Source organism: Numida meleagris, chromosome 3, assembly GCF_002078875.1.
Source record: "Numida meleagris isolate 19003 breed g44 Domestic line chromosome 3, NumMel1.0, whole genome shotgun sequence".
Lineage (NCBI taxonomy): Eukaryota > Metazoa > Chordata > Aves > Galliformes > Numididae > Numida > Numida meleagris.
Genome location: NC_034411.1, coordinates 16,144,239 through 16,149,254, shown reverse-complemented (window position 1 = coordinate 16,149,254; position 5,016 = coordinate 16,144,239). Strand labels below are relative to the sequence as shown.

The following is a 5,016-nucleotide window of genomic DNA, read 5'->3' as shown; positions in this document are numbered from 1 at the left end:
CAGAGGGGACGCGCCTCCCGAGGGCGGTGCCGCGGGGCGGGAAGGGTCGGGGCGTCCCGCGCTCGGAGTGTAGGATGCGGCCCGATGCGATGCGAAAGGGCGGTTAAAAGAGTATGTATATATTTAAACAATCATTTTGAATTGCGTTTTCGAATTGCACTTTAAAACGCTCTTTAAAATTGGACTTTAAAAAATGCGATCAGCAATGTGATTTTTATTCTGAAAATCACAATCACAGAAAGCTGCGCCTGTTTTCATCGCTGCTCTGTACGGTCTTCCCGAGGCTGCTAAGCCTCTCCCCTAAGCCGCCCCGCTCCTGCTCCCCTGGGGCCCCGTCCCGTCCCCAGGTGTTGCTCAAACCCGAGGCGTTGGGGCACGAGGAGGTGGGGGACCCCTGCAGGTGGGCAGGACATCTGGCAGCCCGAGGCCCGGCCCTGTCCTGCTGCGGGCATTCACCGCCAAAGGTGTGTGTCTCTGTGGTTTCATGGGTCTCTGTGTTGGCAGCACTGGGCACCCTCAGGCTGCTGCTGCAGGAACACGTCCTGCCGAGCTGGAAAGGATCGCGGTGATCAGCATCTGTGCCCAGTTCCATCCGTCCCCAGTTCGACCCATCCCCAATTTCATCCGTCCCCAGTTCCAGCTGCAGGGAGCCACTGGGTACAGGAGCTGTGAGCAGGGGTGGTGGCTGGGGAGTGGCTCTTTGCCAGATTAAAAAACATAAAGATAAGACAAAATGAATGAAGAATTTACAAACATCTATATTTTGTGTTAGGAAATGTGATAAAATTAGGAAAACGGCTGAAGACACTGATTTGTACAACTCTGGGCTACTTCAGGCAATGAGAGGTTTACATAGCACGGTTTAACAAGATCAAGGTCTCCCACGAAGCACACGGATGACGGACAGCTCATCGGAACCAGACACAACACAGCACCAATACACGTGGGATGTGATGGACAGTGCCAGGCCATTCCCCGGGTGGGTAACACACAACCTCTGGATAAGGCAATTCAATGGAACTCTTAATTCAAGTCACAACATACCCAGGCAGCATGCAGGGAAAAGTCATTTATTTTGTACATTGGGATGACACACCTCGCAGCGTTTCCATTTGATGTAGTTAGAGCGACAGGATATAAACCATTCAAATAACACACATATATATATATGCTGTATATATATATATCTCAAGTCAACAGTTGTCTTTACCGGAATAAACATTATCTGTTTGTTGGCTTTATTATTATTATCATTTTTTGGTAAAAATAAAACTATTTGAATTCCCTAATTAACAAAATGCACAGTGATCAGAAACCCAGTCCTTCTCCCAGCTGCCGCCCGTCCCCGTGATGCCGTGGCTGCAGACGCTGCCGGGGGCTCCATCCCATGCCCCCCACGTCCCTGCTTCCCCCCCTGCACCCCACGTCGCCGCTTCCCCTCCATCACAAGCGCGGGAGGGGCCGTTCCCGACCCGTTTCTTTGTCGCCGATGGATTCCTCTGGCTTTTTACCATCGAGAAGTTTTATGGCTCGGATCAGAAGCAAAAAACGAAGCACCCGACCCGACGACCCATCCAACCCAACCCCTCCACCTGAAGTATCCCTGGTAAGGTGGAGTCTGATGGGTACGGCTAAGGGCGAGTTCCCGGTGCAACAGGTGTAAGGATCACAAACGATGACGGGAGGCTTTTTCCTAGCATTAAAAAGCTCTTTCAAGCAGAAACTATGAGGAAGGGAAATAAGACTCTTGTTTTTTTTGTTGGTTTTTTTTTTCCCTGACAAGAAAAATAAAGAAATCTCTAATTTCAGAGCAGACGGATCTGGGCGGCTTCACCCCTGCTTAACCCCACACCCACCGGGCCTGGCCCCGGCTCCAGGCATTGCAGGTGGGGTTGTGGGGCCATGGGAATGCCATCTCATGGGGGTGGCTGTGGGGGCCAGCTCGTCCCACAGGTGCTCAAACCCAGGGAGGGGCCACGTGCCCACGTTTCCTCCCCTTTGCTGTGTCCCGTCCATCACGTGACCCATAAGAAGTCATCCTGCGTCCCCCTGCTCTTCTACATACTGCTCTGGTTAAAAAAAACCCAACACCAAAACATGAGTCTTTTTTGTTGCCCTTAAATATACCGAAATAAAAGCAAATCTTCCAAAGAGAGCAGGGAGAAAGGTGCTTTCACAATGACATTCAGCGCAACGAGAGAGAAACAACGTTTACAGACCGTTAAGAGAGCTATCTTTGGCAGCGTATTTCAAATAAATTATTATTACAAACAACTTCTGCAGTCGTATGTTTATTTTGAACGTGTCACTTTCAGCTATAGGGGTACTTGTTCACTACTCTCTATGAATCGGGAAACACCACAGATATAAAAATAGATGAGCTCAGCACAAATTCTTGAGGCTGCCACGACCGTCTCGGATGGTTTCAAAAGCCGCGGACACGGAAAGCACGGGGCGGGCTCCAAGGCCACACACGCGGGGACGGTCGGGCGCTGGTGGGGACGGGATGCGTGGCATCGCCATGGCTTCGGATGTGGCCTCGCGTCTCCGAGTGCCCTGCCCTATTTTTGGGCCAGCTCCCGTCCCCACGTCCACGCTCACCCCAAGGATGCCAGGCTGCCCGGCGCTGGCCTCCCCTCTCCCCACAGACATTTAGGCTTAAATACTTTGCTTTGTTTATACAGCATGTACAGAATATACAGCACTGGGTGATCATTCCCCAGTAGAGTACGAGCGCCTCCCAAGATGACCTCTTTTATCAACAAATATATATAAATCGACAGTCCGAAAAGAGTCGTACCAACAAATAGTATGGCTTTTCAAATAGTGTAGCTGCATCGTGTGAGCCGACAAGGAACCGTGCGAGAGAAGAGATGGGGAGGCTCGAGCTGGGGGCTGCCAGGCATGGTGCACCCGCCCTGCCCCAGGGCTTGAGGGCTGAGGAGTGCTGCTGGGCTCTCCCTCCTGCCCCAGCAGGGTTCTGCCTCGCTGATGGAAGCCTCCCATGAGGCTGGGAGAGCTCTGCTCCCGAGGTGGCTTTACCACTGTCTGGCTGTTCGGCCCAGCATCAGGCTGGAGCTCGGGGGAGGACTCCCCGCTGTCTTCTCTCCATCCACAAACAGACCCATCCGGCCCCGCTGCTGAGCCATGGCCTCCCCGGGCAGCCTGAAGAGCTGGGTTATGAGCAGAGCCCAGCCTCCTGTTGAACACCGTGGGCTTAATGCTCTGTGCAGAGCAGGAGCTGGACGAGCCTTGTGAGGAGCAGGGTGGCCAGTAGGGAACAAATACACATTGATGTGGGAAGGAGAGGGAAGCTGCGTGAAACAGATGGGTGAGGATACGGGAGGTGCTGGCTTGTCTTCCTCTGCTTGGAGCAGCTCTCACTGCTTAGCAAGAGCAGACCGCCGCAAAGCCAGCAGCCTGTGAAAGCTGGTTTCACCCCCAGACCAGCCTGGCACAGGCTCTGAGTTGGGCATAAAGGAGAGGAAATAAATCCAGCCTCCACAGAGAGGTCAAGGGAGAGCCCCGTGGGTGTCCCCATGTCCCGTGAGGGTTCAGGCGCTCTAAGAGTGGGTCAGTATCAGAAGTCGCTGCATCTGGAGATTTCCCAGCAAGGACATTGTCTCCTACCTGCTTTGAACAGCCTTGTGCTATCACCACGCAGCAGGACCGGGCCTTGATTGAGCTCTGCCCACTGTAATGCGGAGCAGGTGGGTAACTTTTAGAACATTTGGTGCTGAGAACAGGTGCTTTTTTGAGGTGAAAGGTGAAGTGGATCTTGAGCCCCCAGTTACACCGATCAGTTTGCTCAGACATGCTTAGGTGGGGAAACGATAGCATCCGCGGGCCTTGATGACATGGAAATTCAGCAGAAACACTGAAACTTCCAACACCCCATGAGTGAGGAACAGTAAAAGCGAGCAGGAAGGGCTCGGCGTGCCCGCCTTCTCCTCTGCCACCTGGAAACATGCGTGGTGGCCATCGCTTGCCCGGCCTCGCTCCCAGGATGCTGGGGGGCATTGCTGTCACTGTGTCCCACCACCAGGTGCACCCAGATCACAGTCACAGCATTTGGGTTGGGGGCATGGGTCTTTGGCAGCCCCTCAGTGGGGTTTCCAGCACTGGGGGCACACCGTGGTGCTGCCCCTGTCCCCGTGCCGGACATCCTGCTGGCAGTGCCTGCATCGGCAGCATTCCCATCCCTTCATGCCAGAGCTGGCGACGAGCTTGGCACCTCCACTTCCAAAAGAGGGAAGTCTCAAGTCCTTAAAAGGTGAGGAATCTGGCCGTATTTATTGTCCCCCGGCGCATTTTGCAAGAATACAGATGCCTCTGGATGCTTTCCTGCACAAGTCAAGTTTTTACAAGATAAACAGGCTTTCCCGCAGCTGTGTGTGTGTGTGGTTGGGCATCTTGCGAGGCCAGGGAGGCTCCTGGCACTCTGCAAATCTGCTGCCTGGGATGGGCGCAGGTGCCAAACCCAATGGAAAAATCCTGCACAGACTTCTCCTGGAGTTATTCCCTCCAGCACGAAGCTTCCCCTCTTCTCTCTGCCTCTGGCACACCGGCACTTTTGGGCTGGTAAGGTGTCCGAGCCTCCTCCCTAGGCACATACATAGCCCCCAGTACCGTCGCTCTCGCTTCATACCCAAGCGTTTAAAAATAACCCTAACAATAACACGAGAGTTCCAGTCCTCTCCTCCTCGCGCGCAGCAGAAATAAATAGCACACTGAATTCACAGACCACATCCAGTTGCTCGGCATAGTTGAGGCACGTGCCTACCAGAAAGGGTCTCCAGCCCTCCCCTGCCCTCTTGTCCTTGTAGGAAGTGATGAACACAGGGAGAAAATCACCCCAAAAAGTGGGGACATCCAGAGCCCGTGTGTCTTGAGGAGTGCGGTTTGCTGGGCAAAGAGGCATCATGCTTTGCACGAGCTTGTTACGGATGCGAAAAGCATGCGGCTGGCGGAGAGTAATAGCATAAACAAGGCTGGCGTTAACTGCGTGATCTAGGC

At 53.5% G+C, this 5,016-nt stretch overlaps 1 long non-coding RNA gene across 1 annotated transcript; it reads left to right on the top strand.

Annotated features, from left to right (window-relative positions):
- On the top strand, window positions 10-2,083 carry LOC110396050. Its single transcript, XR_002436754.1, has 2 exons — window positions 10-111; window positions 773-2,083. It is a non-coding gene; the product is annotated as an uncharacterized LOC110396050 (long non-coding RNA).